Source organism: Bison bison, unplaced genomic scaffold, assembly GCF_000754665.1.
Source record: "Bison bison bison isolate TAMUID 2011002044 unplaced genomic scaffold, Bison_UMD1.0 scf7180017864379, whole genome shotgun sequence".
NCBI lineage: Eukaryota > Metazoa > Chordata > Mammalia > Artiodactyla > Bovidae > Bison > Bison bison.
This window is the reverse complement of record NW_011494951.1, coordinates 8,210,997-8,223,088: the sequence shown is the minus strand read 5'-3', so window position 1 is coordinate 8,223,088 and position 12,092 is coordinate 8,210,997.

The following is a 12,092-nucleotide window of genomic DNA, read 5'->3' as shown; positions in this document are numbered from 1 at the left end:
AACCCCATGGACTGCAGCACGCCAGGCTTCCCTGTCCATCCTCAACTCCCAGAGTTTACTCAAACTCGTGTCCATGGAATCGGCGATATCATCCAACCTTCTCATCCTCAGGAATGCATATTAATATTTACACCACCATCTAATGATGTATAGATTAGTGACTGGGAGCTAGAGCTACAGGTTAGAAGATGAAACAGAATGCAGAATTAGAGAGTATTGGATACAGCCCCCATTTTATGCCTGTAGTTTAGAATCGTGATTTCTCACAAATCCACAAGGGTAAAACATATGCCAAACTGTGCAAAAACCCTTTAAGTTTCTCTCAAGACTTTAGCTTTCCCAAAGGATCATCAGGGCACTTAGAGGATTATCTTCTCATCTTGGACTATAGTGTAAAGCAAATTCTTGCTTATTAAGTCTTGTATTCTCTGGGAGACATCAACAATTCTGCTTGCTTGAATTTGTTTCATTGGATGGTTAAAATAATATGCTATCCATTTTCATTACACATACATAAAGGGTGACTCTGCTCCCAACAGAATAATGTGAAAAATTTTCAAAGGTTTTAAGCTTCATCAAAGTCCTGAAAGTATCACAACCTACATTGCCAAGAGTAATGACCGCTACAGAGAGTTAAGAGAACAGGGAAATGAACAAGCAGAAGCATAGGAAGGAAAGTAGGTGCAAACACAGCTGCACTAGTGGTCATCAAGTTGGAGACCTTGCCTTTTGAAGCTTTGTTCAATGGGACCAGCCCAAGTGTCTTGCTGTTGTTTGTTTGTTTGTTTTAAGTGGGACATAATGTTGTTGTTTTTTTTTCTTACTTTACAATATTGTTTTGGTTTTGCCATACAGATTGTGTTAGTTCCTGCTGTGCAATGAAGTGAATCAGACATCAGATCAGATCAGATCAGATCAGCCACTCAGTCGTGTCCGACTCTTTGCGACCCCATGAATGCAGCACGCCAGGCCTCCCTGTCCATCACCAACTCCCAGAGTTCACTGAGACTCACGTCCATTGAGTCAGTGATGCCATCCAACCATCTCATCCTCTGTCGTCCCCTTCTCCTCCTGCCATCAATCTTTCCCACCATCAGAGTCTTTTCCAATGAGTCAGTCCTTCACATCAGGTGGCCAAAATATTGGAGTTTCAGCTTCAACATCAGTCCTCCCAATGAATATTTAGGACTGATTTCCTTTAGGATGGAATAGTTGGATCTCCTTGCAGTCCAAGGAACTTTCAAGAGTCTTCTCCAACATCACAGTTCAAAAGCATCAATTCTTCAGCACTCAGCTTTCTTTATAGTTCAACTCTCACATCCATACATTACTACTGGAAAAACCAGACCTTTGACTAGACAGAACTTTGTTGTCAAAGTAATGTCTCTGCTTTTTAAAAAGCTGTCTAGGTTGTTCATAGCTTTTCTTCCAAGGATCAAATATCTTTTAATTTCACGGCTGCAGTCACCATCTGCAGTGCTTTTGGAGCCCCTCCAAAAAAAGGCTGTCACTGTTTCCACTGACTTCCCATCTATTTGCCATGAAGTGATGGGACTGGATGCTATGATCTTAGTTTTCTGAATGCTGAGTTTTAAGCCAACTTTTCACTCTCCTGTTTCACTTTCATCAAAAAGGTCCTTAGTTCTTCTTCGCTTTCTGCCATAAGTGTGGTGTCATCTGCATATCTGAGGTTATTGATATTTCCCCCAGCAATCTTGATTCCAGTTTGTGCTTCATCCAGTCCAGCATATCTCATGATGTACTCTGCATATAAATTAAACAAGCAGGGTGACAATATACAGCCTTGACATATTCCTTTCCCGATTTGGAACCAGTATGTTGTTCTATGGCCAGTTCTAACTGTTGCTTCTTGACCTGCATACAGATTTCTCAGGATGCAGGTCAGGCGGTCTGGTATTCCCATCACTTTAAGAATTTTCCACAGTTTGTTGTGATCCTCACAGTCAAAGGCTTTGGCATAGGCAATAAAGCAGAAGTAGATGTTTTTCTGGAACTCTCTTGCTTTTTTGATGATCCAGCAGATGTTGGCAATTTGATCTCTGGTTCCTCTGCCTTTTCTAATCCAGCTTGAACATGGTTCATGGTTCACCAACTGTTGAAGCCTGGCTTGAATAATTTTGAGCGTTACTTTGCTAGTGCATGATATGAGTGCAATTGTGCAGTAGTTTAAACATTCTTTGGCATTGCCTTTCTTTGGGATTGGAATGAAATCCCACCTTTTCCAGTCCTGTGGCCACTGCTAAGTTCTTCAAATTTGTTGGCATATTGTGTGTAGCACTTTCACAGCATCATCTTTTAAGATTTGAAATAACTCAACTGGAATTCCATCACCTCCACTAGCTTTGTTTGTAGTGATGCTTCCTAAAGCCCACTTGACTTCACATTCCATGATGTCTGGCTCTGCGTGAGTGATCATGATTATCTGTGTCTTGAAGATCTTTTTTGTATAGTTCTGTGTATACTTTCCACCTTTTCTTAATATCTTCTGCTTCTGTTAGGTCCATACCATTTCTGTCCTTTATTGTGCCCATCTTTGCAGGAAAACTTTCCTTGGTATCTCTAATTTTCTTGAAGTGATCTCTAGTCTTTCCCATTGTAATCTATTTTTTTTTTGCATAGATCTACTCTATTTTTTTTCCCCGTTTTCCTGTATTTCTTTGCATTGATCACTGAAGAAGGCTTTCTTATCTCTCCTTGCTATTCTTTGAACTCTATATTTAAATGGGTATATCTTTCCTTTTCTCCTTTGCCTTTTGCTTGTCTTCTTTTCATAGCGGTTTGTAAGGCCTCCTCATACAACCATTTTGCCTTTTTGCATTTATTTTTCTTGGAGATGATCTTGATCACTGCTGCTTGTACAATGTCATGAACCGCTGTCCATAATTCTTTAGGCACTCTGTCTATCAGGTCTAATCCCTTGAATCTATTTATCACTTCCACTGTATAGTCGTAAGGGATTGATTTAGGTCATAGCTGAATGGTCTAGTGGTTTTCCCTGCTTTCTTCAATTTAAGTCTGAATTTGGCAATAAGGAGTTCATGATCTGAGGCACAGTCAGCTCCTAGTCTTGACTGTATAGAGCTCTTCCATCTTTGGCTGCAAAGAATATAATCAATCTGATTTTGGTATTGACCATCTGGTGATATCTATGTGTAGAGTCTTCTCTTGTGTTGTTGGAAGAGGGTGTTTCCTCTGACCAGTGCTCACTGAATAAACTTGAACAAATCTAGTTGTCTCTTGATATCTTGGTTTCTTCATGAGATAGAGAACAATAAAGATCTCTTAATAGAATATCATCAGCTACTTGACCATTGTTTCAAGAACTGAAATGTATCATTACAGAATCTCTTTATTCCTCCAATCTGTGCATTTTCTGGGAGCTATATGCCCCATCTAAAGTGCCCAAGTTATAAGAATCACAGGAAAATAATAGTTGTCAATCATGTGTCAATAGTTGGATAAAAGCTTTGGTTCTAGTGTGTAGCTGACCTGGGCTGGATTGAGCTATGAGAAATCAATATCATAATTTTAAGCAAACGTTACCTGTCTAAGCCTCAGCCTCTTCAGCCTCATAAAAGAGTATAATAGTAAATAAAGGTTTTTTTAGTATTAAACAAGAAACCGCATTTCAAGCATTTAGCATATGTACTCAGTGTATGTTGGCTATTATTAGCATGCATAATTTTAGGCCAAGTAAACAAAGAACTCCAGGAAACCATATAGCTATATTTATGCAAAGGTCAATAGCTAAAAGGATTAAATATCAATGATTTAGTTTGCTAATAAAGATAAATGAAAATAAATAATATTGAACTTAGTAAAGACCAAAGATGGAAAAATGTTACCTACAAATGATAATTAGGGAAGTAGTATAATTATCACTCAAGGGGAAAAGAAGGCTAAGGAAGCCGTTGCAATAGCTTGCTAACGGTTTCCCCATGTTCAGTAATATGGCCAGCAATCCAGGTTTCACAGTACACATAAAATAGTCTTCCTAGAATTCAAATTGACCATATTGCTCTCCTACTTGAATCATTTGGATAATTCCCTTGCCTGATAAAGGCCAAATTCTCTGGCATGCCTAATAAGATACCTTTGATCTGCTTACTTCTGCAGACTTTCTACTCTTCCCCTCCTATTTTACATCTTAGTTATACCTGCCTTTTTTTCAGGACATGAAACAAAATACACTTCTTCTTGTTTATGGTCTTTGCACCTGCTGTTTCTGTTACCTGGAAGACTTCTTCTTGACTGCCCCAAAGCCAAGTCCACCTCCTTCTTTTGCGTATCTAGTCTCAATTATCATTCAAGTCTTAGTTGTTGGATGATATATTTTGGGACAGCTTTGTTTTCTTTAAATTGAGAGAATAATCATGTCTTCCCAACTAATGGGAAAAATTGTTGGCATTCAGACCATCACTTACTGATAGCTTTCGGTGAACTATGTCAGATTCGTGATCTCTGAAGAAGATTTAACTTCAGGACCAGGGACCAGGCTTGATCACTCAAGAGCTTTTGTATAGCAGAGTTTTATTAAAGTCAAAAGGGACAGGGAAAGTTTCTGACACAGACATCAGACGGGGGATGGAGAACGCCCCCTTTTGCTAGTTTTAGCAAGCTAACTTGTGTCTGTTAGAAGGCTGTTAATCAGATTAGAGAGACATCTCAAGGCTCTCCCACAATATGCATTTTTGAGTTAGGGTGGCATGAGGTGTGTCATCCCCCAGCCATAGAACAAATGATATGAATACTGGTTTGTTGAACTACTATTAGCCCAAGGTTTGAGAAAAGAAAAAAAAGTTAGTCTTAGGTGGAACCATTTTGAAAAAAGGCAAATTCCAAAGCAAATACATAGTTTAATTAACATAGCTTAAGAAAAACATTTCCATAGAGAGTTTGTTTCTTCCTGCCACTTAAGGGAGAGATAAAAAAAAATGTCTGACACTTGAAACCTATTTCCTCCCTTTGGAGACCCCTGGCCTTCCTGACTGTTACCCTCTCATTGCTATCACTGCTGTGGTGTATATTAATATTCAATGAATCAGATACAGATTACCATTTCCTCCTTCATTGTAACCAATGCATACTATAATAAAAGCAAATCATAAGCTATGGTTTTTCCAGTGGTCATGTATGGATGTGAGAGTTGGACTATAAAGAAAGCTGAGCACAGAAGAATTGATGCTTTTGAACTGTGGTGTTGGAGAAGACTCTTGAGAGTCGCTTGGACTGCAAGAAGATCCAACCAGTCCATCCTAAAAGAGATAAGTCCTGGGTGTTCATTAGAAGGACTGATATTGAAGCTGAAACTCCAATACTTTGGGCCACCTGATTTGAAGAACTACCTCATTTGAAAAGACCCTAATGCTGTGAAAGATTGAGGGCGGGAGGAGAAGGGGACAACAGAGGATGAGATGGTTGGATGACTCAACTAACTCAGTGGACATGAGTTTGAGTAAACTCCGGGAGTTGGTGATGGACAGGAAGGCCTGGCGTGCTGCAATTCATGGGGTCCCGAAGAGTTGGACATGACTGAGTGACTGAACTGAACTGAAACTGAACTGAACTGAAACTAGGTTAAAATGTATGATGGTGAATTTTCTGGTGGTCCAGTGGTTAAAAATCCACCTTTGCAATGCAGGGGACACGAGTGCAATCCCTGGTCAGAGAGCTAAGATTTCACATACTGCAGAGCAACTAGGTGTACGCCTCAACTAGAGAGTCCTCATGCCTCACTGAAAGATCTCTCATGATGAAATAATGTTCCCAAATGCTGCAACGAAGACTTGATGTGGCCAAGTAAATGCACGTTATTTTAAAAGGATAAAATGTATGATGAATGAAAGTGGAGCTTAGAAAAATAAAACCAATAAAAACACAGTTAAAACTTTGTTACCTATCCATTCAAGAGTTGCCTGAGTGAGGTTTGGTGATGAGAAATGGTAGATGGATGCTGTAGTCACTGTGGTTGTAAGAGGATGGTTAAAAAAAGAGAGAGAGAGAAGAAGGAGTTAGTAAAATCTTGAGAAAAATGATAGATGCCTCTGATTGTCTCATATCCAAATTTGAGGACCTGACATCGTTTTTTCTTGGAGATTGTGATTCAAGAAATAGATACCTATGAATTAACATCTGAAGTCGTAGATCAAGCAATGAATAATGAGGAAAGCTAAATATAAGCTTCTATCTTTTTCTTTCCTTATAGTTATATAGCTAACAACAAGATTTTGAACTTATAATTGCATTCTTAATATGGTACCTCTACCTATGTCACAGTCATGTATATTTGCAACAATCATTTTGTCTGGATGCACCATAATCTCTTTTAAAGCTTTGGCATTGGGTATCTCTTTGTACTTTTTCCTCTTTCAGCTTCTTAGAAAACATTTTCACTCAATATTGGAAAGATGGTAGCAATAATTCATATCGTGTTTAAATAACATGAGCACTAAATTATATTCTTAGAACACTTGAGGTATTACTGCAATGTGATCCACATTCTGTTGCCAGGATTTCCATATAACTTAAATGCTTTCACCAGAACAAACACGCAGGTTTTGCTTGTCATTTTATATCAAATGGTGAAAATCACATAAAAAGTCTGCAAGCTGTCATGGCAGATATCTGGATAGTGAGAGTATAATTTAGTTAGGAGTAGCTCTACATTTCATGATCTGCTTAATTCCCTGGATTGTTCATTAGATTCTATGTTATTCTCAATGAAATATATGACTTTGTCTCCATTATGGTGCCATAGTGATGCTATGGATGGAGGAGCCTGGTGGGCTGCAGTCCATTGGGTCACTCAGAGTCAGACAGGACTGAGCTACTTCACTTTCACTTTTCACTTTCATGCATTGGAGAAGGAAATGGCAACCTACTCCAGTGTTCTTGCCTGGAGAATCCCAGGGACAGGGGAGCCTGGTGGGCTGCCATCTATGGGGACATGACTGAAGTGACTTAGCAGCAACAGCAGCAGACTGAGAGGAAGAATGCTTCTTATGCTGTGAGGAGGGAGTTTTCAGGAGGGAAGACAGACAGGAGTGGTGTCCCCATGAGAGTATTTTAGACATCAGCTAGAATATAGGCTGCAAGAGTAATTGGAGGAGTCCTTTCTCCATCTTGAATTAAGCCCCCAAAATGCACACACCATGAACCCAGTGACTGATTCAGGCAAGACCTGGGTGCCTCAGAGATGTCTGATTTAATCATGCCAACTCACTCCTTGTAGTCTCTGCATGCTCTTATTTGAATTCATTTAATCCCCTGCTTTTGTTTCAAATCTTTCTTGTATTTACATTCCTCTTTTTAAGCCTTTGGTCTTGGGATTTGCCCCCTCTTTAGCTCCTGATTTGGCTCCCACTCAGAGTTGGCTTGGATTATCTTGGGTTTAAGGACCAAGCTAGCAGGCATTGTAGTCTCTAATGCTGAGCCAATTTCTGTCCAGCCAGCCTCATCTCTCAATATTGAGGAAGAAATAGAGAGGGAGTTTAGACAGGTGGAAGGAAAGATAGAGTGGAATATATTTGAATTATGCAGAACTTTACGGCTAAGGAACATAATATAAAATTTAAGAAATTGTTCATTCTTTTTGTTTTGGCTCTGAATATTGATAAAAGGCTTTACCAAGAATATGAAGAATGCTACATCCTCTGTAAGGAAGGAACAGTTGGCGCCCTGCCTTCTACTTGCTGGCCACCCTAAACCAGCCCCCACCAACCCAAAGCTGAACTCTGACTGTCATAGAAGATTAATAATATTCTTCCTAGAGGTTGGCAATTTCAAGCATGCACAATTATCTTCAATGGAAAAAAGAAAGGCCTGACGGTTTACATGGAAAAGCTTAAATTCTTAGCTCTCCCATTATAAGGGGCCACAATTCTACTTCACAGTGCATGTGAGCAGAGATAATGAAGGACACTACCTTACAAAATATTTGGTTTAATTACTTGACAAAAAGAACATTCCTTTTTTTCTGTGCAGCTACAGAAAAATTTCAGAAATGCAAAGTCTTACTAAATCATGTCTTAATTTAAATTTAAGTTAACCATGTAATCTCTTAACATGTGTTCAATTAAAAAAAAAATAACAAAAAAATGGTACCCAAGGGGGGAAAAATGAGGGGAGTGGTATAAGAGAGAAGGGAGTTTAAGGCATGAAAGGAAAAACTACTGAAATAAAAATATGTCTATGCTGCCTGAATATCACAAAATTTTTAATGGGTGAACCCATGCACAAGATAAATGATTTAACCCAGACTAGCTAACTTAGGAGAATAAAACCCATTATAGAATATATACATTCACACATGAATCAGTAAATAGGTATTGAGGGCCTAATGTACAGCATGAACTCTGTTCATGAAAGCCCATTACCCACAGTGTAGCCAAAATAATCTTTTAAAAATATTTAAATGGGATCATGCTATCTCCTTTCCATGGAGATAAGGTCTAAATTGAAATTGAAATTTCAATTGAAATAAGGTCTAAATCCCTTTCCTGGCCTGCAAGACCCTATAGAATTTAAGTTATCCATCTTATCAGCTTCATATCTTGCCTCTTGTCCTTTCTTTTTCTATGCTCCCAGCAGGCTGATTTTCTGTCATAGTTCCAGTTCTTAGAAAAGAGAGTCAGGCCAAATCTCATGCAGTCATATTTCATTTGAGTGTGCCATCTCAGGGAAGCAAGAGTAAGAAAATCATGGGGCATGAAGTGGGGAAAGAAGGACATCAACTCAAGGTGGTCTATGACCAAGTTGGCCATGGAGCCACAAGAAATGTTACTTCTTGCCCAGGCTTTTAGACAACTTATGGAAACCATAGGGGAAACACAATCTATTTTAGAGTTTGTCAGGGAAGGAAGGATAAAAGATTTATCAGCTTCTCCCCTCCTGTCCCTTGTCTTGAATTGGCCAAAGTCCCTGAAGTTAACTTCTGTTAGCTTCTGAACAGTGAAATCCAGATGGCTTGGATACCTAATGAAAAAACCCAAGTCTCAGTGGGTCCAGTTGCCTGCTGGGTGCTGGAGCTGCTACCATTGTGTCTCAGCTGGCTCAGTGGAGACCTCACCTCGGGACACCCCACAACTGGTGGTGTAAAGAAAGTAGGTGTGTTGGCAGTGGTTAACAACCACAGGTCTTTGAGGCTTTGAGGACCACAGAGGCATTGTGGAGCCTGGGAAGCAAGCTGCAACTGAAGCCTTGTATGAATTGAGGTTCTCTAGAGACAGGCAGTGCTAGTGGTAAAGAACCTGCCTACTAATGCAGAAGACATAAGAGACACAGACTTGATCCCTGGGTCAGGAAGATGCCCTGGAGGAGGGAGGGTACTCCAGTACCCACTCCAGTATTCTTGCCTAGAGAATCCCACCGAAAGAGAAGCCTGGCAGGCTACAGTCCATGGGGTTGCAAAGAGTCGGACATGACTAAAGTCACTTAGCATGCACAGAGAAACAACCAATAGGAAGAGATTTAACATACAGGATTGGCTCACACTATTATGAAGACTGTGAAGTTTTACAATCTGCCAGCAGCAGGCTGGAGACCCAGAAGCCTGGGGATACCATTCAAAGGCCTGAAAGCCAGAGACACGATGGTGTAGAACTCAACCTGGGCCTATAGCTCAGAGAACCAGGAGCATCAAGGGCAGGAGAAGATTGAGGTTCCAGAGAAAATTCAGTCTTCCTCACCTTTTTGTTCTGTTCAGACCTATGATGGACTGGGTGGTGCCCATCCACACTGGGGAAGGTCATCTGCTGTACTCACTCCACCTAGGTAAATGCTAATCTCTTCTGGAAAGTTCCTCACACACATACTTGGACATACTGTTTAATCAGATATGTGAGTATCCTGTGTCCCAGGAAAGTTGATGTATACAATTAACCATCATACCTGGGGACAAGTGACATCAGGTCCAGAACATCTCATAACCTGGGTAGAAGACACCTGTGTTCTGCTCTTGGCTTATGGCTAGCTTCTTTTCAACTTTGGACTTCTATACTGGTTTCCCTGTTGCCTTGGACAGTAAAGAATCTGCCTGCGATGAAAGAGACCCAAGTTTGATCCCTGAGTGGGGAAGATCCCCGGGTGGAGGGAAGGGCAACCCACTCCAGTATTCTTGCCTGAAGAATCCCATGGACAGAGAAGCCTGGCGGGCTACAGTCCATAGGGTTGCAAAGAGTTGGGCATGACTGAAAGCTAACAGCTTGCTTCACTACTTCACTGTGTCATACACCTGGGATACTAGTTGTATCCTCTTGTGAGAAAAAATTGCCCCTCAAACCTTATCCTCATATCTTGACTCAAAGGTCACATCCTCAGGGAAACTCTCTCTTACCACCCTGTCTACGGTAGTACCCACTCCCTAGACTCTCTTGTCTCCATTTTCTTATGTTTTTCATTTCATAAATATTACTACTACCTAAAATTATTTTATTTGCTAAATGATTTTCAAGATTAGTTTCTGCCTCCCTTTGCCATGAATTATAAACTATATAAGATAGGGGACTTACCCATCTTGTTCATTATCACATTCCCAATTTCTAAAATAAAACCAAGGTAGAATATATGCTCAATATTTTTATTGTATTTTAGGAGGAATAGAAGGAGCCCCTGTTGGCTCAAACAGTAAAGAGTCTGCCTGCAGTGTGGGAGACCCAGGTTTGATCCCTGTGTTGGGAAGACTCCCAGGAGAAGGAAATGGCAACCCACTCTGGTATTCTTGCCTGGAGATTCCCATGGATGGAGGAGTGTAACAGGCTACAGCCCCTGGTGTCCCAAAGAGTTGGACACAACTGAGTGACTTCACTTTCACTTTTCAGGAGAAATAGAGGGAAAAGATAATAAAACAGGGAGTCTTCCCCAAGGAGGAATTCTAGATTTGTGAGGAGACAGGTATTCAATATTAAAATAGTGTGACAAATGTTGCTTATAATGAATTCAGGGTGACATCATTTCAAACTGAATATAAGAGTCTCACTGAGTAAGTGATGCTTGAGCAAAATCTAGACAAACCCAAAGGAGTCAGCCAATCAGATGAGGCCAAGATCCTTGCATTCAGTGGCTCAATACCAAGGTAAAGAGTAAAATTTTGAACTCTGCCTGAGTTTGAATCCTGCTGTGCTAGCACTAGCTCTGTGGCTTCAGATTCAACAGGTAAATACTCTTTGCCTCTGACTCCTCATCAAAAATAGGTATGATATTAGCAGTCATCATAGGCTTGGTGTGGGTTTACAAGCAGTAAAGAATCTGCCTGCAGTGCAAGAGATGTGGGTTCAATCCCTGGCTCGGGAAAATCCCCTGGAGGAGGAAATGGTAACCCACTCCAGTATTCTTTCCTGGAGAATCCCATGGACTGAAAAGCCTGGCAGGCTGCCCTCTATGGGGTTGCTAAAGAGTCAGACATGACTGGGCATGCACCCACGAATAGGCTTGGTTGAGGAATAAATGAGAGCATCCGTACACAGTGCTTAGCTTAGAGCCTGGCCCACTGAAAATGTTCAATGCATGTTAACATAGGACTAGGGCTAATACTTATTAATTTGTGAATTACCAAAGATATATCAGGGATTGAAATATTTGGGGTGTAGTCTGGCAAGCAAAGCAGACTGAGTCCCTTTTTCATAAGCAGGTAATAAAGACAGATATAATTTAAAAGTCTTTCTTTAAAATGGGAGTGCTGTGAGGGAAGCAATGAAGCAGGGAAGGATACCCAGGAGGGCAGTCGACTAAGGCTCGCTTGAGGGGATGACATTTAAACTGAGATCTGAAGGAGGAGCAGGAGACAGTCACACAAAGAGACAGGGCAGAGTGTTCTAGGACTAGGGAGCGGTGAGAACAAAGGCTGCAGGGTTCTGAAGGGAGAAAGACAGTTGTCCCTGAAGCTCTGAAAGAATGATCGATGTCTGGAGGGCAGAGATAAGGGAGGGGAGGTCTAAGAAGAGGACAGAGAGAGGACCAGAGATGGGTCTTGAAAGCCAGCTTAAAGGATTTGGATTTACTTTAAAGCACAACAGAAGTTCATCATCACACAGCTTCAAGCAAATGAATAGTAAGACCCAGTCAGATTTTTGAAA